This window comes from Saimiri boliviensis, chromosome 18 (assembly GCF_048565385.1).
Source record: "Saimiri boliviensis isolate mSaiBol1 chromosome 18, mSaiBol1.pri, whole genome shotgun sequence".
In the NCBI taxonomy this organism is placed as follows: Eukaryota; Metazoa; Chordata; class Mammalia; order Primates; family Cebidae; genus Saimiri; species Saimiri boliviensis.
The window spans coordinates 10953169-10978617 of NC_133466.1; the positions used below are offsets into that span (position 1 = coordinate 10953169).

Consider the following 25449-nt stretch of genomic DNA (forward strand, 5'->3'; position numbering starts at 1 on the left):
TCTTCAGGCAAATGGCCTCCCCAGTGGCCTGGAGCTGCATGTGCAGGGCACCACCCACACTGCCACCTTCCACTAGACAGCTCCCTGCCCTGCTTGCTGCCTTCAAAGGACCAAAGCAACACCTGGTGACCCGGCGCAGACCTGATGGGGCAATGACCCCCCAAGACATTCTTGGCTGTTCCTGAGCACCCCACACTCTCCTCACCAGAGCAGGCCACCCCTATCACCTTCTCGACTCCACTGTTTTTCTAGACAATTCTGTGTGGGCTTACCTGGTAAACACGTTCCATCAAGTAAGCACTTTTCTCTACTCTACCCAAATATAATGAAAAACAATTTGGAGGGGTGGCGAGATTAACAAAGAGGCCCCAGAGCGGTAATATTTTAATTGACTCTTTTTCTAATAACTGGCTTTCGACTAAGGAGGCCGGACACGCATCCTGTGTGCAGGGAAGGATGCCAGTCCCTGCAGAAAACCAGGAGAAAGACTTGGCTTCTGGTGGAGGGATCTGGGGGCAAGCGGCTGATTTGAATCCATCGCAGGATGTGGAGAGCGGGGGAGTGATAACGGGTCGCTCCATTCCAGCGTGCCAGAGGGACTTCGGACCGCATAAAAATGGTAGGTGACCAGAGGGGGCCAGAGTCAGAGACAGAGTGAGTGTGGGAGGCCAGGGAGTTGTCCTCAGAGGGGAACAAAGGGGCCAGAAGACCCAGCCAGTGCCCTCTCTGTTGGCAGCTGAACAGAACCGATGGAAAGCAAGAGAGAAAGAGTTAAGGCAGATCAGACGGGAGGTGACTCCCTCCTCCCAGTCCCACCCACACACTTCCCTGAATCCCTTCCCGGCCCTTTGCTGGATGCCCCGTGGCCTCACACACTTTGGACACTGGCAGTCAAACATAGACTTCGTGGCCAAGCAGGAAGATCTTGGCCTTCAAGCCACACAGCCAGCCCTTCCCCTGCGCCTGCCCTGCCACTGGAGGCTGGGCGGCCCTCCCCGCAGCACAGGAAATTTCACTGAACATACAACTGACACTAGGAGGTTGATGTACGGGGTTGATGAACACACCTCGTGGAATGTGTGAGTTGTAAACTCAACCCAGGAGGGCCTGGGGGATGTTACTGCCAACATCTGGCACGTGGAATGGCTGATGCTTGTGAACGAGGCACCCAGGAGCCCTGGCTGCTCACTGCGCCCCCAGGCTGCACACACCACATCCCTGCATCGGGTCCTGACACTTGGATCAAGTCAAGAACCAGAGATTGTCCCATCCCCTGGAGATGGCTTGGGGCATGGGCAGGGTCAGTCTCATAGGGTCTTCTATTTCTTCCATGCGGAAATAGGTGGGGGAGCTGGGGTGCTTCTGCCCCTTTGTATGGGAGTGTCTGGAGTCAGCAGCCCCCATCTTTCATCATCAGGGTGTTCCTAGTGCATAGGCAACACTCACAAAATGACTGGGGCCTGTGTCCAGGGGCTCCCATGTGGCTGGGGCTGCATCCCCCATGCAAAGTGCCTCACAGCTCCTCCCTGCTCATTCTCTCCTGGGCCAAAGTCCATGAACTTTTTCCCTTCCAGAAGTTCACAAATTCTCACTACTAAGAGATCACCCGCTGAGAGTCACATCTAGGGGAGGGAGGAGAAGGGGAGGTGGGAGAGAAAGTGAGAAGGCGTGAGTCACCCACAGCCCACCCGGCCTTCTGTGCCCAGCCTCCAGTCTGATGGTCATGACTTAAAATGCAATATTTACATTGATCTGAGACTTCTTGATTTTGAAGAGTTCTGTAAATTAAAAAAAAAAAAAAAAAATTATGAGACTCTCCATGTGCCTGAGGAGTTGAAATTTCTCTTTTCAGGCAACATCAGGTTTCTCCAAGGAAACATGGGGGAGGGGAATGGGTGCTGGCGTTGGAGCCAGGGAGAGCCCTGTGAACCTTGGCCCCACTAGTTACTAATTGTGTGGTGTTGGGTGATTCGTTTGTTCTCCCTGAACCTCAGTTTCTCCTGACGGGGAGGATGGAGACAGCAAACCACCACGGCATGTGTGTACCTATGCCACAATCCCGCAAGATCTGCACATGTGCCCCAGAACTTAAAGTACAATAAAATAAATAAATAAATAAACAGGGCTACATGCACCTATATCATGCCAGATCTGTGTGCAACACCCTGGAATACCCGGGAGCCCGATAAAGGTGGCTATTATTGTCATGATCATCATCAACCTCATCATCATTAGGCTTCCAAACCTGAGCACACCAGATTAGACAATTACGGAGTGCAGGGTACTTTTTAACAAGCTCCAATTAGTGAGATTTTTATGCCAAATTGTAGAGTCCTTGAAGAATCACTGATTTTTTTTTTTTCTCTTAAGAAATAACACATCCTATACCTACTTCAAGTGAAAATTAAGAACTGAAGTCCCTTTCAAAACTGCAAAGCAAACAGATCTTCAGCCCGGAGACAAACAGGCAAAAATCCCTGGCCAGGCATTTGTGTCTGGGGGGCCAGACAAATCTCTTGTAAAAGGTCCAGCGAAGAGCACACCTGGGCAGCTGTGCACACCTTGACCAGTGGCAGAGGCGGTGAGCCCCAGAGAACTGCTTTCTTTCCAAGGCATGGCACCACAGTCCTCTGTCGCGGTGAAAAGGCTAAGGTCCCTTCTGACTTTTGGGGTTGGTGCTAAGAAAGCCTGAGCAGTGGGCAGCTGACTTTTCTACCACCTCCTGGTAGAGAGGGGATTCCGTGGAAGGGTGAGGAGAACATAGCCACTCCCGATTCACAACTTGAAGTTCAACACCATGGGAATGCAGATGCACGTGAAGACGGATTATAATGATACAGGAGTTAAAAAGAAATTATGTAGGCAGATAGTGAGAGTAAGGAAGTCCTCACTAAGGTTTCCCTTTTCTTCACAAGCAGCCTCCAAATCATTTATTTTCTAACAAAAAGCAGCCTGTAAAATCGAGCTGCAAACATGGATAAGCAAGCTGTAAGCCCGGGTGGATGCCGGCAGCTCTGACCATAGGAAGAGGCTACCTGGGGTCCAGGCATGTTCAATACGGTGGCTTCATCTTCCCTTTCCTTTATCAACCACATGTACAGTAGAGGAACAGGCAACATGGCTCCAGCCAGGTTTTAAAACCATTTGCATAATAAAAGATTACAGTGGGGTGGTACCCAGCTTCTTCCTGCGCTATGTAATCATTACGATTCTCCTACCAACCTTCGGACCCTATTTAAATCAAACATCACTCCTCAAGCCAGTCTATAAAAACCCCATGCACTTCACCATGGGAACAGAAGACCACTGGGGTGCTCTTGTCTCTGCAGGAGAGGGAACGATTCTTTTCTCTCTCTCTCTCTCTCTCTCTCTCTCTTTTTTTTTTTTTTTTTTTTTTTTGAGATGGGGTTTCGCTCTTGTTACCCAGGCTGGAGTGCAATGGCGCGATCTCGGCTCACCGCAACCTCCGCCTCCTGGGTTCAGGCAATTCTCCTGCCTCAGCCTCCCTAGTAGCTGGGACTACAGGCGTGCGCCACCATGCCCAGCTAATTTTTGTATTTTTAGTAGAGACGGGGTTTCACCATGTTGACCAGGATAGTCTCGATCTCTTGACCTCATGATCCACCCGCCTCGGCCTCCCAAAGTGCTGGGATTACAGGCTTGAGCCACCGCGCCCGGCCTTTTTTTTTTTTTTTTTTTTTTTTTTTTTTTTTGTAGATGGGAATCTGGCTCTGTTGCCCAGGTTGGAGCGCAATGATGCAATCCTGACTCACTGCAACCTCCACCTTTTGGTTTCAAGCAATTCTCCCACCTCAGTCTCCTGAGTAGCTGAGATTACAGGCACGTGCCACCATGCCCAGCTAATTTCTTTTGTATTGTGGTAGAGATGGGGTTTCACTGTGCTGCCCAGGCTGTTCTCAAACTCCTCAATTTGGGCAATCCACCCACCTGGGCCTCTTAAAGTGCTAGGATTACAGGTGTGAGCCACCACGCCCAGCCTTTTTCTCTTTCTTTCTCTGTTAAACCTTCGTTCTCAACCTCACTCCGTATGTGTCTGTGCCCTTGATCTCCTTGGCATGAGGTAATGAACCCCGGGTATTACCCCAGACGAACGATGCCACTTCAATAACAAGACACAGGAGGAACAAACTGACCCATTCCTTCACAGAACAAGAATTAAGGAGAATGTCCTCCAAAAATCAACAATTTCTAAGGTGACTTTAAAAACAGGTAATAGGCCAGGTGAGATGGCTCACACCTGTAATCCCAGCACTTTGTGGAGTCAAGGTGGGCAGGTTACTTGAGCTCAAGGGTTTGAGACAGCCTGGGCAACATGGTGAAACCCTGTCTCTACAAAATAATAATAATAATAATAATAATAATAATAATAGCCAGGTATGGTGGCATGTGCCTCTAGTCCCAGCAACTTGTGAGGCTGAGGTAGGAGAATCACTTGAGCCCAGGAAGTTGAAGCTGCAATGAGCCAAGATTGGGTCACTGCACTCCAGCCTGGGTGACAGAGGGAGACGATTCTCCAAAACAAAACAAAACAAAACATAATAGCTACCATTCTTTGACTACCTACTCTGACTTCAGGTAAGGTTCTAAATTATTTACGAATGTTATCTTAATTTTATGCTCTCCAAAATTGTATAAGACATGTCCTATTATTCTTCCCATTTCATAAACGAGGAAACTGAGGTTCAGAGATGCTAAGTAGCCTGGCCAACAGAGAAGAAAGTGCATTCTTGTCTCACTCACCTCTCCCCACTCAGTGGCTCCCGTGTCCTTCCTGGTGCTCCAGATGGAAACCAGACTCTTCTCTGCCCTTTACCTGATCATCAGTCTCTCACCCGGCACAAAAGTTTCTGCTTTTGCAATCACTCTTGCCTGGCCTCAGAGCCTCATGCCTTGGGGGGCTCTCTCTGGCTGGGATTCCTAACCCCTCCGATCCTTCCCCTATCCTGGACAAGGTTAACCCTGGTAAGATGCCGTTTTCCTAAGGTCCTTCTGCTGGAATGTTATTCAAATGCAAGTTGGAATCACAGTGCTCCCAGGCAGTGTGACCGTCGGCAAGTCACCTGACCTTCTAGTGTCTGTCTTTCCTCATTTACAATGAAAGCATAGTATTACCTACCTGTTAGTGCTGGATGAGACTGTAATGAGAGGGTGCACATAAAACCCCTAGAACAATGCCTGACACAACACTTAGGAACCTTGGATAATCTGGTCTCCTTCCCTCCCTCCCTCCCTCCTTCCCTTCCTTCTGTATCTTTCCTTCCTTCCTTCTGTTTCTCTCTTTTCTTCCTTCCTCCTCTTTCTTCCTCTCCTTGCCTTCCCCTCTCTTCCTTTCCCACTGTCCAGGATCTGCCCATTAAGCCAGTTTCTCTGCTCGAATGCTGTCTTCTCTCAGGCGGCTGCTCTGTCCTTCACAACCCCACGCTGCCTTTCCAGAATCCTCTCACCTTTCTAGAATCTTCTCACTTTTCCAGAATCCCCTCACCTTTCTCGAACCTCCCGTCTCCCAGCAGGTCAGTTCTTCCATTTCCTTATCCCCTGTTTGACATTTCTTTTCCCTTTTCTGAATTCCACTTTCAGGATCATCAGCTCTGCCTGGTTTAGCACGCGATTGGTTACTAATCGTTTCTGCAGGTGGCATTCCTTCAGAGCAAAACAGTGTCGGCCTCCCCTACAGAACAGGTGCTAAGGCTTCACTGGGGGCTGCCCCTGTTCATCTTCCTCCCACTCCCCGTGGGAGCACAGCGCCAGGGCCACAGAAGGTACCCCGTGAAAACTCACATCATGGAGCAAATGACCCCTGTCCTCCCAGGCCTGTGAGATTCCTCATCACAGGGAGCTCCTGTAGAGACAGCAAAGCCCCCGCCTCCTGAAGGAGCCTCAGCAAGCCCCGCAGTCCTCCCAGCCTCAACTATCCCCATATGTCTCCCCAGGCTGCCTGTCAGGGGCTCCTCTCCTCGCCCACCCAAAATGATGGTCACTGGGTGACCAGCTCACCCTGGTGTTCCCAGTACAGTACCGATTTTAAAACTGGAAATCTCACCATCTCCCCCTAAGTTTGGGGCAAGCTGGGATTATTGGTCAGATAATAACTATTGTCTGCGCAGACAAAAGCCTTATTTTTAGAGGGGAAATACCACTGTTGATTGTTCGTCACCAGGAAGCCGGCCTTTGCTCCTCCCTAATGAAAGCGCTAGCATAGATGAATCCATCAGACTTGATGGTTAACACTTTGAATGCTGAGGAAGTGGGGCCCAAGACAGGGAAATATCAGAAGAGAAGGGGAGAGGAAGGGAGGGGAGGGGAGGGGAGGGAACCAGATCAAGCAAAAGATTCCACCTTTTCTTCCAACAGGGCAGGCAGGGCTGTGGGTCTCCTTGCAAAATCTCATTGAATCTGCTTTATCTAGGCCGTCATAGCCCCAGGTAGCACATTTCATGTTGTTTAGCCAATAGAATCTGGGGTCTGGAATTTTTTTTTTTTTTTTTTTTGGAGATGGAGTCTTTCTGTTGCCAGGCTGGAGTGCAATGGCGCGATCTCAGCTCACTGCACCCTGGTTCAAGAGATTCTTCTGCCTCCGTCTCCCAAGTAGCTAGGATTACAGGCAAGTGTCACCACGCCCAGCTAATTTTTGTACTTTTATTAGAGACGGGGTTTCACCATGTTGGCCAGGATGGTCTCGATCTCCTGATCTTGTGATCTGCCCGCCTCAGCCTCCCAAAGTGCTGGGATTACAGGCATGAGCCACTGCACCCAGCTGGGTCTGGAATTTTTTAAGGCGGGTGAAACCAATGTCAGCCTTGGCCACGAATAGCTTTCAATAACAGCACCCAGAGAGCATTGCACACTAGGTAAGGCCACTTCCTAATGTAGGAAAGAAAGTTTTCAGACTTGCTCTTCTCACTTCAGAGTCTGAGAAGACACTGCTTAGGGTCAATAGGGCAATCCCAAAAGCAGCCAAGCAAATAACCACAAACTGACTTCCAAATAGCTCAACCCTTGACCACACTCTCTCTGGCCCTGGCCTGGAATGACCGCCACAGAATGCAACAGAACAAGCTCTGGGAATTTACCGGTGCAGCAGGAAGAATAACGGCCCCTCAGAGAAATCCATGTCCTAGTTCACAGCATCTGTGAATGCCTTCCCTCGCATGGCAAAAATGACTTTGCAAATGATATCAAGGTTATGGATGCTGAGATGGGGAGATTATCCTGGTTTATTAAGCAACCCCGATATCATCACATGAGCCCTTGAAAGTGAGAACCTTTCCCAGCAGTGGCCAGGAAAGGTTTGATTAGGGAAGAAGGGTCAGAGCAATGAAATGTGGCTGGAGTAAAGATGGAGGATGGGGCCATGAGCCAAGACATGCAGGCAGCCTCTCGAAGCTGGGGAAGGTAAAGACCTGGATTATCTCCTAGAGCAGACGTCCCCAAACTACGGCCCACAGGCCGCATGCGGCTCCCTGAGGCCATTTATCCGGCCCCCCGCTGCACTTCAGGAAGGGGCACCTCTTTCATTGGTGGTCAGTGAGAGGAGCACAGTATGTGGCGGCCCTCCAACGGTCTGAGGGACAGTGAACTGGCCCCCTGTGTAAAAAGTCTGGGGACGCCTGTCCTAGAGCCTCCAGAAAGAAATGCAGCCCTGCTAGTGCCTTGAATTTAGTTCAGTGAGACTCATGTCAAACTTCTGATCAACACAACTGTGAGTTAATCAATTGGAGTTATTCAAAGCCACCAAATTTGTGTTAATTTGTTATGAAGATGATAGGAAATGAATACAGCTGGATTTCCACATGGGGATCCTCAACTTTTCCCCAGGACAGCTCAGCAGGTAACTACTAATCAACATACAGAGGGACAAACCCAGAAGCGGGTAGTACTTAGTCTGTTTCAGAAACTTCCTGCATAGAGACACTCTGCTCCTTGTCCAAACACTTGCATAATGGCCATAAGTACCATGGAGGGAAAGTGAGAATCCCTGCACTGAACCTCTAACAATCAAGGTGTATGAGTGCATTCTCACGTTGCTACAAAGAACTGCCTGAGACAGCGTAATTTATAAAGAAAAGATGTTTAATCGGCTCATGGCTCTGCAGGCTGTACAGGAAGCATGGCTGGGGAGGCCTCAGGAAACTTACAACCATGATGGACTGTGAAGGGGAAGCAGGCACGTCCTACATGGCTGGTGAAGGAGGAAAAGAGGGTGGAAATGCTACACAGTTTTAAACAACCAGATCTCAGCCTGGGCAACATGGTGAAACCTTGTCTTTACAGAAAAATACAAAAAAAAAAAAAAAAAAAAAAAAAAAAAAAAAAAAAAAAAGCCGGCCATGGTGGTGTGCACCTGTGGTCTCAGCCACTTGGAAAGCTGAGGCTGGAGGATTGCTTGAGCCCAGGAGGTCAAGGATGCTGTAAGCTGAGTTCACATTGCTGCACTATTGTACTTCAGCCTGGGCAACAGAGCAAGACCCTGTCTCAAAAATTAAAAAGAGAAACAAACAAATGAACAAAAAACAGCTCTCATGAGAACTCATTATCAAGAGAACAGCCAAGGGGAGATTCTCCCCATGATCTAGTCACCTCCCATCAAGCCCCTCTTCCAGCATTGGGGAATCACAATCCATCATGAGATTTGGGCAGGGGCACAGATCCAAACCCTGTCACAAGGCAAAACCACCACTCCTCTGCGTCGACTTGTGAACTACAGTAACCGTTTCGACCTGAACTGGGGGAGGCCTGCTCGTTCCTTCACATCACCTTTGGGGCCACAGCTTCTAATGGACAAGCCCCAAATGAAATTTTCCAGATAGATTCACGTGATTATTTTTCCCCAATTTTTCAACTTGGCAAGAGTGATCTGAGGTCTCTCTAGCCAAATTTCTAACATGGCACAGACCCGGATCATCACCATGAGAGGATGAAGGATCTACCTGTGACATTTTGCCTTTCTAAATCTTGATTCCTTACCAAGGTTTTTAGAACCTGCCTTCAAGCATCAAGGTAGGGAAACAGCTTCGGGAGGCCATCGGTGCCCCCTAGTGGTCAGGAGATGCACTCCTTTTATCATCTTCATCCGTAATTAAATTCTGTGGGAAAATGTCCCAAGTTAGGTTTTAGACCCTGGAGGAGACTAAACCATCTAAACTTCCCTGGGACTCAGCAATTTCCTGCTACACAGGATTTTCAGTTTTAACACCAGAAAAGTCCTGGAAAAACTAGGACAAGCTGGTCTTTCTAACCCCTGAGAGATCTCCTAGATTTCACAGAAGAATTACCAGAAAAAGGCAATGTCTTTCTGTTCAGGCACCTCAAACGGAATTAAGACCTGAACAGGGTGCTTTTAAAAAACGCATCTTGATTTGAGGTCAGCAGCTGGATGGTGCATACTTTGCCTTATGTTGGGAAAATAGCAATTTAAGTTTGGTAAATTATTTCTCAACTCTCATTAAAGAACAAGGGGTGGGGTGGGGAGGAAGTCCAGTGGTGGGAGTGTAGGGTCACCCCATATGCTGGCAGAGCTAACCAAAAAAAAAAAAAAAAAAAAAAAAAGAAATTCTAATTCTCTCTGAAAGTGTTCCGATTCATCTTTCTCAAGTGGTTCAGAATTTCCAAGCTCTTCTGCAAAGTTCTTTAGAAAGGCATAGCTCCGGGCCAGGCGCGGTGACTCATGCCTGTAATCCCAGCACTTTGGGAGGCAGAAGCCGGTGGATCACAAGGTCAGGAGATCCAGACCAATCTCACCCACATGGTGAAACGTCATCTCTACCAAAACAAACAAACAAACAAAATTACCCGGGCGTGGTGGCACGTGCCTGTAATCCCAGCTATTCAGGAGGCTGAGGCAGGAGAATTGCTTGAACTGGGGAGGCGGAGGTTGCAGTGAGCCGAGATCATGCCACTGCACTCCAGCATAGATGACAAAGCGGGACTGTCTCAAAAAAAAAAAAAAGAAAAGAAAAAGAAAGACATAGGTCCCTGGAGGTGGGGGTCTGGGGAGGCAACTGACTTCTCATCTTCTTTCCTTAGAATGTTTGTAAATTTTAAGGAGGCCAAAGGCCTAGAGCAATCTATTAACAAAGGAAAGTTCAGTCCTTCAAACATACTCAGGTAAGTTTCAATGACCAATATATGAAAGTTCTCCGCAGCTGGAAGCTGAGAATTGTATAGTACTTTTTGTTTATACTGAAACTAGTCAGTAAACAGAAAAATCTTAAGGGTTCTCAAAGGAATTATTGAGGGGATGTGTTCTCTTTCCTGGTCCACAAGCAGGCATAGTATTAAGGGCAAGAACTTCCCAGCACCATGCCCCCCTCCCATCTCTCTCCATCTGGGAGATTTAACGGTTTATGTTTAAATTTCGAGGGCACAGGAAGAAACAAAAAGTCAATCACTCTACGGGAAGTTCTAAGGAACTCCTTTCATTGGCCCGGGGTCTTAAAGAAGATAGGGGTTCCTCCCAGGTTAAAAGTCCCCTTCTTCCACACCCCTTCGGACTCCATTTTGGGTCCCCTTCCATGAACACTCCCTTCGTGGAAGCCGTCTCTTTCCTGGATTTCCCCACTGGAGTCCCCTTCCACACTCCCTCGTGGGAGCCTGTCTTCCCCTCCTAAACTCCATCTCTCTCTGTTCCCTTCCACTCAGTGTAGAAGCTGCTTTCCGCTCCTGGATTCCATCTTTCTGGATTCTCTCACTCAGTGTGAAAGTTAGCTGTTTCTTTCTCTTTCTCCTGTTTCTCTCTTTGAATAAATCACTTTCTGCAAACACTTTTGAGTCTGGCATTTACTGAGCACTGCGCTGTGGTCCCCTCTCTCATTCTTGAGAGGGCAGGAGACCAAGAACCTGGAGAAACATCCTCTCAGGGGAGCTGAGGGCACCCTGAACCCCTGAACCCTAATATAACATTATTATGAGATCAGGTTTAGGGTCAGTATGGATTTTAGAATACTTCCTTATAAAAGATGGCAGAAATCAGAGGCTTTGCAGTCAAGTAGAAGTCAGGTGATCATCTATGTGGTATGATTTGCAAGACCTGGAAGAATCCACCTGTCTAAAAAAAGCTGGTGGGGACCAGTCTTCCATGAAAGCCTGAAAAAAAAGCCACCGTCTGTCAAGGTACATACGTGGTTGTCTTCCCTGGGACCAAACTAAAAGGAAGTACCAACTTCAGTGACCTCTGACCTCCCCACAAATTGACACTGCCTGTCCACTTCCTCATACACAAAATGAAAGTGTTCGTTTTCATAACTTTTCTACACCTTCCCAGAGGTGTCTGAAGAAGTGGCAAAGCTAGATGAGCACTCCTGTCCCATCTTAATAAACTACATTTTGTAAAGACATGCTTGTCAGATCTCTTCTAAAAAGTTTGAGGCAGTTTTGAGAAACTGTATTAATTACTACAGCAGGTCATTGTTGCTATAAAGTATCCTAATATTCAAATGTTCAAATTAAATCACCTGGAATTCTGAAAAATAGCAATCTAAGATACTAGATTTGGATGGCTATATTAAAGTTCTCAACAGATCTCACGGATGACACGTTCATTGAAAAGTTTTGCTTCATTTCAAGGACAAAAAGAACAAGAGCCACCTCTAGTTAATTAGGTCATCAGTTTCTCCTGCAGTTGCCTTGCTAAATGGAACAATTTCAACAAGAAAAGCAAACAAATGAATGGCTCTCAGCACAAACAAAATTGCTTGTAAAAGAGCGAGGCAATTGCGTAATGCGCTGTGGGACCACTGCCAGATCAACAGTGGGATTGTATTTTTTATTTAAATGTAAATTTAATAAACTTTGCCCTATGTCTTCATGTTTAAGAAACTGAATCTGTATCAACCTGCTAATTTTCTCTGACACTCCCTTTTTTTTTTTTCCTGGCCACAGAGATTTAAAGGAAAGCCTGTATGACTAAACCAAAACCTCAGGCTTCGCGAGCTTTACACTCAAAGCCAGCCTGACATTTTGCATTGGTGAAAATAGACAAAAGAATCAACCAGGAGTGCATAGAAATCATATTATGTATTAAATTGGAAAACTTGGCTTTAAGCTTCAAGAACAGGAAAATCAGTGTCAGAATTCAAAAAACAAATGTGGACTTTAGGGAAAATCACAGAATTTTATTAGAATTATGAATATCTTCAGAGAAGTGACTTCTCCAATTTTAACTCTTAGATTTCAGTTTTGTATTTCCTTGTAGTCTCTGAATCATTACAAGTTAAAGGGTTCCTAGTTCATGGGAAATTTATTTGCTAAATCCCCCCTGTGGAAATTTGTAATTTAAAGAGAGAGCTTTAGGATACCTCAGACATCATCAAATTATCTGGAAACTTTACCTTCCACCATTTTCCACTGTTAATGACCGCGACTATATTTTATGGCCTGGTTTGGCCCACTCAAAAAGAAGGCTGTGGCCCAAGACCAAAGGGGATCAGCTGCTCTCCAAACAAGGAGAAACACCAGCCTGGCTGGCGAAGGCTAACACTCTGGGCTTTATTATAAGGAATTCCTTTCTGTACCACATGCTTTTTTTGGCATATATTTTAACTCCCTTCCCACCCTCACTCACCCTGGGGAAAAGAAAAGAAGGGGGCACCTCTGCTATTTCAGGATTCCCTAACCCTGACCCAGTCTGAAATCAGCTTCGTGTAATTGTCCACAAACCAGTTGAGGAGCAAATATTCAAAGTCTCCTGTTTTCAAATGGGACAGTTGTGCTCAGTGACCAGGAAAGCCAATGTCCCTAACTGGCCGCAAATCATATGGAGAACACAGCAATCCAGTGTCAGGGCAATGAGTCACTTCATCTGCCACATGCAGACAGACACACCAACACCACACAAAGGAGGGGCTGCGATTTGCCAAATAAGTTCCTGTGTTACCCTAAATCCTATGGAGGCCGGTCCAGTGACTAAAGGAATTGCCGTATTTCAGTCCTGTGTGAAGGGGCAAAGCGAAGTAAGGCTTTAGAAAACCGGAATTCAAAAAGGAGGCAATAACATATTACCCTCGACAGAGAATAACTTGCAAATATTTCACAATAGGGTGCCAGCAGGAATTAAATACGAAAAGACATGCGCTTTCTATTTCCAGAAGAAAATGCCCTGTGACGATAACCTGGCTGAGCTCTGGGGTGACAGCACCGGCCTAGAGGCTGATCCTGCACACCTGGATATCCAGGCAGCGCTGTGCGGTCACCCACTCTGAGCTGCGAGCCGGACCAGAGAAAGATCCCCACTCACCCCACCTCACGCATCAAGAGGTCTGTCCTTTGTCAGGGAACATATAAGGATCTGGACATTCCTGCTGGAAGCTCCAAACAAGTTCCTGTGATCCAAGTATGGGAAACAGACTCAGAAAATAATGAAACAGTCTTTGCCAAGAATAAAGAAGAAACGTGTCTCACCTAAGGCTGGAGAGCTAGAGTCAGAATGGCTCCCAAAGGGAAAGGGAAGAATCTACTCAGACCGTTTGGAGCAAGAAGCATAATTTCACGCTGTGTTGGGGTGAATAAAAAGTGATAAAGTGCTCAAGGGAATATCAGAAAGCCAACAAAGACATGGAGTTGTCCGAAACCTTCTGCCAAACCTAAGAAACTGGATTGGAAAGAAAAATCCTCAGCAGCTGCGGTCCCCAGAGAAGGCCCCAGCGTGAGGTTGCGCCGCGTCTCCGGGCGCGTTCCTATTCCAGTCTACACGGGGGCGTTCAGGGTCCCTGGAGCTGCGTCAAGCAGTACCAAGGAACACCAAATCCACCCAGCCCCCGATGGTTCTCAGGGAAAAAAAAAAAGTTTCAAATCCTTAACTCGCCAAATGAGACACTTGTTAGGGCACCTTCCATATAAGAAAATGGACTTGCCATACGAATGAGTAAATAATAATATACAGTCATACCCCAAATGGCAGTGAAATGCAAGGCACGCGCTTTGAAACCCAGACTCAGACCGTGGACGCCATCTCTGGTTTTGTTCCGCACACACCTCCCAGTCCCCAAAGGAAAAACATCATTCTTTACCCAAATACCTGCGAACCCAGTTCACCTGGGCTTCTCCGACGTCAGCACGCCGTGTGGGGCTGTGCTGAGCACGGACCGTGTCTTCCCACGAGTTGCTCTCACTCACCACGACTGCTGGGGCTGCTGCAGGGCCTCGCCTCCTGCTCCACTCCACCCTCTCCCTGCATCTGGAACTACAGTCCGTGAGGACGAAACAAGAGGGCTGTCGGCTTCCAAGATGCAGGTGTGGGCAGAGTCCTCCTCAGGCGAGGGGGGAATCACGAAGGAGCCCTTTGCCCTCTCCTGAACCGTGAGAGAGCTGGCCCCCTCACTCCCGCACCCCACTCTCAGGGGCAGCTTCGTAAAAGTGCCCTGAGAGATTAGAAAGGAAGGTTCTGGCGGGACAAGTGGCTCACACCACCACGCCCGACCTATCTTACAACTTCTAGAAGGGGCTCAGACACCTTCGAAGGGGTCAGAGAGCACAGGCAGGCTCCTTTGGGGGAAATTCTGGCATTGCAGCCATCAGAATGTGCTAGTTTGGCTCAAATTTTGGAATTCCTATCTCCCCTTCGAGACAAGTCAAGTTTCTCCTAGAGAGGGAGGAAAACCAGTCTCATTGCATCCCGGTCGTGAGACCCACCGCTGCGGTCCGCTCAGCTGTCTCCCTGAGCCTGTCTGCCCAGGCCTTTCTCAGCTCAGCGTCACCTTCTCCCTTCTTCCTCTGCAGTCTCTATTAGCAAACTAGAAACCCTCCCTGGTCTTATCTTCCGCCTCTTGATGAGGTGCAGGCTGGAGCCACCTGGGGTGGGGCAGGGATCAGGTCATCCTGCCATGAAAGCGGCAAGGGCAGAGCAGCTGGGGCACGCGGGGCGTCTGTGCAGATCATCTGCAAGGCGTCTCCGCTCCTCTCTGCAAGGCCTGGGCTCTCCGACCGCTTGGAGACCACCCGGAGGTGCCCGCAGTTTTCCGTCTTTTGTCTTCCCTCGCCTGCCCTCTAGTGGGGAGAAAAAAATAACCAGCGAAGACAGCAGCAGCCAGCAAAACCCGGCAGCAGATAGAAGGCTCCTAGCAGAGTAAGAATCAAACCCCTGGGGGTGGGGATGGTCTCTCTCTTGCCACACTGATGAGGAATGAGGGGAAAGACTATTGTGTCCCCTCGTGTTCACATCTTCTCTAGTGTTGTCCATTGCTGTGATACCAGCTCAACCCACGACACAAACAGTAGGCATCACGCTGCTTCTAAGTCTGTAAAGGAAACAGGTATCATCGTTGCAGCAAGGCCTATTTTAGAAAAGAAATGTTTTTCGTACATAAATAAAAGTCCACACTTTCTAGACCGACTTTGTCCGCATGCTCAGCCAGTGCCTTAGAATGCACACTCCCAGTGGAGAGGCCAGCTCCACTCCAGTTCTCGTTGTCTGCGATGATCAGTAAGATGTGTGGCCAGACTCCTCACTCCAGGCCATAAAAGGGGCTAGGCTGTCCCTTAAAACAGACTTCTCACTCTTCACTAAAACTTAGACATTAACTTCATTCACCGCTACATTTAGATGCTGAGAAATATATTTTCGAGTTTAACACTTTCAAACATAGGTCTAAGCATTTCAAAAAAACCTACTAATCTCAAACACATTCCCAAGTATGTACAGCATTTTTTCTTTTCAGCTGTTGTAACAATTAATTTATTATTCAATGGATTAAGTGGGCGACTACCCTTGACCCGCGTTGATTAATTGCTGAACCACATTGCTCATAGCTTTCAGTCCTAGCGAAAGGCTTAATTATGTTCGTGTTCATTGTAACAGCAGGTGGAATCAAGTCACAAGAAGTCCTTGAACAAACTGGTATTGGCCATCTATTCTCATATACGAATTATGCTTTAAAAACTCCAGGGCTATTTTTAATCCATATTTAATAATATGGCCTGATACCAACTGAAGCTTTTACACGGAGATGAAAAGCTTATTTCCTTGAAAATTCTCACAAGGAATTATTGCAACAAAGGAACATCTTGTTCGAGAAAGCCTGCTTAATAATGCAGACTGTTTTTATATACCCTGGTGGTTTAGGTTCTTGAATGACAGGGTAGGCCAATCCCTGCAGTGACTCAAAAGGGAAAAATGCAGGCACCGAATGGAAGAACTGGCTGCATAGAGCCTCCTTCCTCTCCTCTGGTTGGGGACCTTGGAGCTGCTTACAACTGTTACTCCACACCTCCCACTCGGCCCTGTCTTTTCACCCACTCAGATTTCACTCGCTTAGAGGAGACGTTAGTCACAGCATATCCTAATCACCAATTGCCATGTAACAAATTACCCCAAATTTATCAGCCTCGAGTATGTGGTTTATTGTATTGCATGATTCTGTGAGTGAAGGATTTCAGCGAGGTTTGCCTGGGCGATCCTGCTCTGGGTGGCATGGATGAAGGTTACTTGGCAGCGTCCAGCTGACAGATGGGCTGGTCCGAGGGGCCAGGACAGCTTCACACACATGCCCAGCGTCTTGCAGAGACTTTGGACTTGGACTTTCAGGTTAATGCTGGAAGTTAAGACTCTAGGGGAACTGTTGGAGGGGCATGATTGTGTTTTAAAACGTGAGCACATGAGATTTGGGAGGGGCCTTGGTGGAATAATATGGCTTGGCAGTGTCTCCACCCAAATCTCACCTTGAATTGTAGTAATCCCCACGTGTCAATGGTGGGACCAGGTGGAGATAATTGTATCATGGGAGAAGCTCCTCCCATGTTGTTCTTGTGATAGTGAGTTCTCACCAGATCTGATGGTTTCTTTTCTTTTCTTTTCTTTTCTTTTGTACTGTAGGTTCTGGGGCACATGTGCAGATCATGCAGGATTGTTGCATAGGTACATACATGGCAATGTGGTTTGCTGCCTCCATCCGCCTGTCACCTATGTCTGACATTTCTCCCCATGTTATCCCTCCCCAACTTCCCCACCCCCCACTGTCCCTCCCCTAGCCCCACCAACAGACTCCAGTGTGTGACGCTCCCCTCCCTGTGCCCACGTGTTCTTATTGTTGAACACCCATCTATGAGTGAGAACATTCAGTGTTTGATTTTCTGTAGTTGTGTCAGTGTGCTGAGATCTGATGGTTTTATAAGAGGCTTCCCCTTTCACTTGGCACTTCTCTCTGTCGCCATGTGAAGAAGAATGTGTTTGCTTCCCCTTCTGCCATGATTGTGAGTTTCCCAAGGCCTCCCTAGCCGTGCAGAACTGTGAGTCAATTAAACTTCTCTCCCTTACAAATTACCCAGTCTTGACCAGTTCTTTATAACAGCATGAGAACAGACTAAACAACTCACAAATCCCAACTAAGCAATTCACAAATTCCTGACCCAGAAAAACTAGGAATAATAAATGTTTGTTGCTTTAAGGTTCTAGGTCTTGGGACAATTCGTTACACAGCAATAGATAATAGAGTGAGGATATGTTTGAATTTGCATAGAATATCTCTGGAGAGATGTTTGGTGGATATCTCTAGGGAGAAAAATTGAGAGGCCGGGTTTCATGGGTGAAAGAAGACAATTATCATTATATTATATCTTCTTATATTTCTAAATTTTACTATTTCAATGTATTTTCTTTTCTAAAAAAAATGGTAAGTAAATTTTACAAAAGAATCACATGGACTACATAAATATGTTATACTAAACTTTGTATGAATATATTTGACCTACATGTTATGTTGACTTTATATAAATCAAAATTGTTATGGTTTTAATAAGCAAAAAACCATTTCTAACAATATATAGGTGTTTAGTGTCTTAAATATTTCTTACTCACCGGGAAAGAACCTGCTGGTTCTTTCTTCTATAACTTTTCTCCTTTTTCCTTCTAAATTAAACTCCAATTTTGTATGAATGCCATCGTATCTAGTCCCAGATGATGAATATAAACAGGCCTAAGCAAGGAGTCAGTCAACTTCTTCTTAAAGGGCCCTGTAATAAATATTTTGGGCTTTGTGGTGCATAGAGTCTCTCGTAACTACTCAACTCTGCTGTTGGAGAGTGAAAGGAATCATACAGGATACATCAAAGAACAAGTGTGGTTGGTTTCAAAAAAAAAAAAAAAATGTGTAACTGGGCCCTGAAATTTGAATTTCATATATTTTCCACGAGTCATGAATTATTCTTCTTTTAATGTTTTCCAACCACTTAAAATGTAAATAATTCTTAGGTTGTAGGCGTACAAAAGCAGGTGGCAGGCTAGATCTGACCTGCATGCCACAGTTTGCTAACCCCTGGTATATACAAGCCAATCTCACTCCCCTGTGCCTATAAAAGGCCTGGAGGGGGTTGGGGCACAGAACTTAGTTCTAGCCATTAGACTCCGAAAAAGTCTACTGCGAGAGTTCTCAGGAACGTTTCTCCTCCCTGATGAAAGAGGAATGGGTATAAGAAGAAAACTCCTGACCCTTCCTACTTGAGACATTGCTGGTCAGGGTTTGGTGCTTAAGGCTAAGGCAGCCATCTTTTGATGATAGAGGAGACAGAACACAAGGAACTCATCTGTGCCCTTGATGCCATGGGTAAGTCGCTGTATCCACCTGTCTCTGGATTACTTGTTGTATGAAAAAAATAAACTTCTGATTAAAGGCACTTGTTAACTGGATAGTTCATTAATCGCAGCTGAACACACTCTTAATGACGTTCTCTTCAACATTAAATACCATGCTGTAGTACCAGCTGTGACAAAAATACTATTTATAACAAGTACTTAAAATATACCAAATTGTTAGCCCATTTACCACCTAACTTGAGGGCAAAGTTTTGAAAGCTTGGCGGAGCAGATTTTCCCCATGCCAGAGCAGGAAAAAACAATAAGAGACTGTCTTAAATTCAAGACTGGGAAATCTTCATAGCAGCATTAAATGAAATAGATTTTATACCCAAGCACCAACAACTCCAAATTAAAATGCTGCTTTTCAAAGGAGGAAATGGAGCTCTCAATACAAGCATGGATTTTAGCCAAAGATGAACTTCGATACTGTCTTCCTGTCGGGAAGAGAATCAGCTGACAAAAAGTTCCGGGATGGTCTTTTGGAAACTGTCTACATTGTGAAGAAAATGTCTCCTCCAACTATGCCCAGATATAGGGCCCAATTTCTAAATCAACACTCAGGCAGAAAAAAAAATTAATGCTGGAAAAGTTTAGAAGATTTGAATATCTACCTTTATAATTCTCACAAAAACTTTTCCTTTACTGACCATTGACAGGAGTTTAGAGAATGATAGACCAAGGATTGCCTAGTTTAGAGAATCTTGAAGAATCTATACCAGGCATTGTCAGAGGACCCCACACTCTGTGGACTGGAAAGGAAAATGGTTGTGTCTCCCCAAATATAATTAAATCAACAACTATTTAGTGACTACCACTGTGTCTGCAGGTCCTCCTTCTGCATGCTCCTGTAGCCTGCTGGTCATCCTCCATCCCCCTTCCCTTCATACCAGCATTAACTGGCTGGCTGCTATGTGCCAGAGAGCGTGCTAAGGGCTGAGAGAACAACGATGGGAAAAGCTACATGGTCTTTGCAATGCAGGACTCCAGCCCCGTGGAGATGTTGTAAACATGATGCATTGCATTGTTCAATGTCTGTCTTCTGTGCTAGATGGTAAACTCTGGGAAGGCAAGAAGCTCGTCAGTCCTGCTTACCAGTTTGGCCCCAGACTCTAGCACAGAGTCAAACACACAGTAGGTGAAATATCTTTATATATTAAATTAACATATGGACCCATAGTAAGAGGATCCCCCTGAGCCTCAAGCATGAATCAGAGTGTTGGCTTGTACACACTCCTTCCAAGTCTAGGTTTTATCTAGGTATCTGAAAGGAAACCATACATTTACATGCCTAAAGGACCCAGTGTAGTATTTCTGAAGGGTTTCTGTGGGTCTTTAGACATTCAAGGAAATGGGATAGCTGAGCGGGCTGCACAAAGGCTGGCTGTGTGAAGTCAAGGACACAAAGGAAACCCCATGTGAGGGGGGAAACCCATGCTGAGGTAAAGAGACAGAATTGCTCTCATGAAGCACATGGCCTGTCAGCCCAGACAGAGATGGGAGCTGTGATGGGTGCACATGACAGGAAAGAACTGCAAATTCCCAAAGCTTCCAGCCTCCTGTAACCCTGTGGCCAACACGTCTTCATGGAAAAAGGTGGCTCTGGTTTTCTCACAAGGGACACTGGCCGGGGACAGTGGGGAACTGGGCTGTGTCTAGGTTTTGCTTTTCACTAGCTGAGTCATCTTGAACTCATCAGCCATCCACCCGACTCACTACTTATCAGCACCAAAAAGCACCAATGGAGGGCCTGCCATGAGCCCGCTGGCAGTGGCAGGAGGTGAGAATAGAGAGGCGATGACAACAGGGCTCTCACTGACGGTGGAGGAGGTGTCCCCACCCCCGCAGCGTGCATGTGCACACCCACACCTGTCTGTATGTAAGAGGTTACGCAAAACACCATGCTCCACTTATTTCCCATCAAAGTAACCCAGTACTAATCTCATATATGTAATTTGTAAGCAGGTTTTCTAAGACAATCAAAAAACAAATTTAAAAAAATTGTTTTTAGGGGAGAATTAAAGTCTCAGAAATGCATCTTGGCTCATTTTCCTTCAGAGCACATAGTACACACATAGTTGTGAAAATAACATCTCCCTTTCAAGCTCCCTGGTGACCAAGCCCCATAGAACAAGTCTCAACATGCTCTCTCCCAGTGACAGGTACACAGAGAGCCACAGCCTACTGGTCTACCAGGAGCCCATCAGACGCTGGTCCTAGCTAAGCTGGGTGGTGTGGCAATGCGTGGTGGAAGGTTTTTTTTTTTTTTTTTTTTTTTTTTTTTTGGAGGGGCAGGGGCACATTTCTGGGTGACAGTGTTTATTCAAAGACCATGTCTTTCTTGAGTTTCACTGTATTTCATCAAGTCAGTTTCACCTCTTTGGAAAACCCAAATGTGAAGACAAATGCAAGGTTTTTTTTTAGCTCTGCAATAACTGCACAAATAGGTGGCATCCAAATCCTGGGTGGCCCGGGACTAATCACGGGTCAACACTGAAGCTTTTTAAGTCATATCAAATTTGCCAGGAAATCTGTATCTCAGACTGTCCCACCCAAAGACCCTGACTCAAAGCTTACACGATTAGGAAAACCAAAGCTGTAAGTAAGACATTTTTGGCGACTAAAGCTCCACTACCGCTGAACTCCTCATGTAAATGAAATCCTTATTTAACTCTTTGCTGCCAGTGTTTTGCCTGTTGTTATTATGTTGTTGTGTGATTATGTGATTATGTTGTTACCCTTTGTTATTATGAGGAAAGAAGAAGAACCTTTCTTACTAAATACATTGCAGAGTTACCCTGTAATTTGATAGCAAATAATTAACACTTCTTTGAGAAAACAAAACTAAAAATTAGCATAATCAGCAACTAATTTACCACAAATTAATTTAAGGTCTTTCTTGGCTTGTTCTATATGTTCCTGGCTTTTGTTCAAGAATATCCTTGCATGCTTATACAATAAAACAAACTGACAAATTAATAACATGGCAATTCTCATAAAGATGGAGAATATAATATTACATGGCTAATTAGAAGCAGATGTGGGGCAATTATTCTTACATGGGACTACATAGTAAGCCATTATTTCTGGTTTATGTGTAACCAATATATTTATTTTTAACAAAACAGGAAGAGAGGCCAGCCGTGGTGGCTTGTGCCTATAATCCCAGCACTTTGGGAGGTCAAGGTGAGGAGTCACTTAAGCTCAGGAGTTTGAGACCCATTGGAGCAACACAGTGAGACCTACATCTCTACCAAAAAAAAATTTTTTTAAACTTGCTGGGGGCCAGGCGCGGTGGCTCATGCCTGTAATCCCAGCACTTTGGGAGGCTGAGGCGGGCAGATCAGGAGATCAAGAGATCGAGACCATCCTGTCTCTACTAAAAATACAGAAATTAGCTGGCCATGGTGGTGTGCACCTGTAGCCCCAGCTACTCGGGAGACTGAGGCAGGCGAATCCCTTGAACCTGAGAGGCGGAGGTTGCAGTGAGCCGAGATTGCACCACTGCACTCCAGCCTGGCACTTGGTGACAGAGCGAGACTCTGTCTCCGAAAAAAAAAAAAAAAATGCTGGGTATAGTGATGCGTGCCTGTGGTCCCAGCTACTTAGGAGGCCAAAGTGAGAGGATTGCTTGAGCCCAGGAGTTTGAGACCAGCTTGGGCAACATAGTGAGACCCTATCTCAAAAACAAAAAATAAGTAGGAAGAAATGTGAAAGTTAGGAGTTCACAAATCGAATATAGAGTAATTAATTTTAAAATGTATTTGCTCAGCTGTCATATAAAGGCTAGGGGAATGTTTGAAAGAATATTGCAGTACTTTCTTTTAAACCCAGTTGTGAATTGTACGCTCTATGTATGCCATAGAAAACCCACCATGAGTGCCTAGGCACGTTCACAAAACCCAGGTCAGGTGTCCACTGTAGAATGAAACCCAAATGAAATTGAGCCCAAAGAAGGAGACTAGAAAGGCTCATTTTGGCAAAGAAATCCTATTCTGAACTAATTAATGGATTTTACATCAAGTATTTCAAACTCAGAAAATGAGTCTAAAGTTTTTTGTTTTGTTGTGTTTTGTTTTGTTTTTGCCTGTTTTTTGATTTGGTGTCCGGTTTTTTTGTTTTGTTTTGTTTTGTTTCATTTTGTTTTCAAAGAGCATGAATGATAGGATAAGAAGAAACTGAAACACCTTATCAATCCTATGAGGCATATCATAAGTGACCCTCAAAAGTTAAAAAAATCTCAGCCGGGCGTGATCTCAGCCAGGTGCAATCTCAGCCGAGCGTGATCTCAGCTGGGCGAGGTGGGTCAACCCCGTAATGCCAGCACTTTTGGAGGGCAAGGTGGGCAGAACACCTGAGGTCAGGAGTTCAAGATCAGCCTGACCAACATGGTAAAACCCCATCTCTACCAAAAACACACAAAAAATTAGCCAGGTGTGGTGGTGCACACCTGTAGTCCCAGTGACTCAGGAGGCTAAGACAGGAGAGAATTGCTTGAAGCCAGGCTGTAGAGGTTGCAGTGAGCTCAGATCTCACCACTGCACTCCAGCCTGGGAGACAGAGTGAGACCCTTTTCCCAATTAAAAAAAAAAAAAGTTAACCAATCTCATTGTTTGGAGATCTATTTATTTCCTTAAGAAAAAAAGAGCTAACAACTGAGCACCAAGCCAATCATCGAATAAAGCATTATGGATAAGCTGCCCATGCCATGCCACTCCTGGTGCTATGCCACATGCCTACACAAGCTCCTCCCAAGCAGCATCTGAGAAAACAAGTCGTTTTTACTTTTCATAACATTCTTATCCTTAGAAATTGGAGGCAGTTAGGTACCTAGAGGGACTTTCCCTGAAAATAAATAGCATAAATAATGGCAGGGATGAAAAGGTAACTGCGTCTGTGCAAAATCAATGCAAGTTTACGGGAGCAGCACAGATGTAACAATAGAACTCACATGTGTACTATGCTTATTTCCAGCCAGGCACTTTGCTAAGTGCTTTCTGTAATCTAATTCTCGATTTCCCACAGTACCCTCAAGGGCTAGGTACTATCATTGCCCCCATTTTATCAATGAGACAACAATGATACCAGAAAGTTAAGTCACTTGCCCAAGGTCACACAGCAAGAAATTAGCAAAGCCAGCATTTGATCCCAGACCCACTGGCTCTAAAGTCCATGCTCTCGATCACCACACTAGCACATGCCAGCAGCCAGCCACCCATTCAAGCCTTCGCTACATTCCACACCTGTGTTCTGTGCTGGAGATAGAATGATGCATTTCACACAGCTGAGGAAAGAGAAAAGCAGGCTAAGGGCAGAGCCTCAACAGGGACATCCGACCCCAGCAGGGACTGGGAGAGATGATGTCCATATTAATTCTTGGGCATGTAGCAGGTAACCAGGCAGGAGGGCAGACAGGGGCAAGGAGTAGAAACTCCATTCAGGCAGAGGCTACATAAGGCACAAAGTTTCAAGGCAGGAAAGAACATGGCTCCCTCAAGGAACAGTAAATAGTTTAACCCAGCTGGTATAGTGGGACCACGGATAACAAAGGGTGGGGACACCCAGCAATGCCAAGCCACGGCCAGAGAGAAAGGAGGCAGAAATAGCATCATAAAGGGCCTTGTGGGCTGCCTAAGCAGCGGGGATGTACCTGAAATTCTGCAATAAACAACTAAGGAATTTTACAGGAAGAAATGAAGTGATCAGGTCTTGTCCCCAGCTCACTGGCTATTACAAAGAGACAAGATGGGAAAGGACAGAGAAATGAAACAGGGAGACTAGCCAGGAGCTGTGACTGTACATCAAAACTGTGCTAAGAGGCTGGATGCTGAAATCATAAATCCCTGCAACCAGAGCAATGAGAAACTTCTTAAACCCAGGTGATGGAGTGGAGCAGATTTGGGGCCACACAGCAGCACTCTGCTCCAGCTCTTCCCAGTGGCCTCCCAGGGGCTGGTGTCCTGAGGTTATGTCCTAGTGACTTGAAAAAGGCCGGAAACAGCACCTTCACCTTCTCTCTAGGGAAGAAATACACACCTGTTGTTTTCCAAGTCCCTTGCCACCCAAACAATTCTTAAAATCCTGATGTTAATCACTTTTAAAGCATTTCCTTTTACTTATTAAAATGGGCTTGCATTTCAGCCAGAGAGGTTTAGACGGTTACTGGTTTCTATAAGCCTGAAGGTATTTCTGAAGGATTATGATTCAACACGAAATGCACATTCTTGACCTTATTATCTCCAGCTTTCCTGGGTCTGGCCAAAGGCCCTCAGAAAAGGCTTTTTAAACAAAGATCCTGGTGTGAACTGCTGATGGACTTTGTTCCCTTATTTTTCATTGTTGTAAATAATTCCTGTTTAAATTCAAAACTTCCTTCTGTGTCTCTACAGATTCCTTCACAGAAGCCTTGCTCTCTTCCCAGGTGAATTGAGGTTAAAAACATGACATACAAGCAGATGATGCTCAATCCACCAGTATCATGTATTCTTTCAAATTAAATGTTAAAGGTTCAAAAAACATTATGTCAATAAGGTTCCACTTTTCCCCCAAAACATGAATTGTTGATTCTACCAAAATGGGACACCTTTTTGGAGTTGAAGACATTGACCAGCTCTGGGCCTCTGAGATTGGGTCTGGAAGGCACCTCCCACATTGAACTTACCTGTTTGCATTTTTTAGCTTCAGGTATTAAAGCTTCCTTTGTCGGAAATCCCTTTGAACACCAGCTTTTTTTTTTTTTTTTTTTTTTCTTTTTTTTTTTCTGGTTAATTCGTTAATAGCCTCCTTACTAGAAGGGCCCATTAGGATTTCAGGACAAAGGACAGCGGGGTGCTGAATCCACAACCCTCATCCTCATCACCCCCACCGAA

General features: G+C 45.8%; 1 protein-coding gene across 2 annotated transcripts in view; it reads right to left on the reverse strand.

Annotated features, from left to right (window-relative positions):
* Nucleotides 1-25449, reverse strand: part of CLIC6 (chloride intracellular channel 6) — a 39278-nt gene that overhangs the window by 12133 nt on the left and 1696 nt on the right. The window contains exon 1 of one of the 2 annotated variants that reach the window (XM_074389310.1): nt 4762-5187. The exons of the other annotated variant lie outside the window; for it this stretch is intronic. The gene's annotated coding sequence lies outside the window, so the exon portion shown is untranslated. Of the gene's footprint in view, nt 1-4761; nt 5188-25449 lie in introns of those variants that run through there. 2 annotated transcript variants of the gene reach the window in all.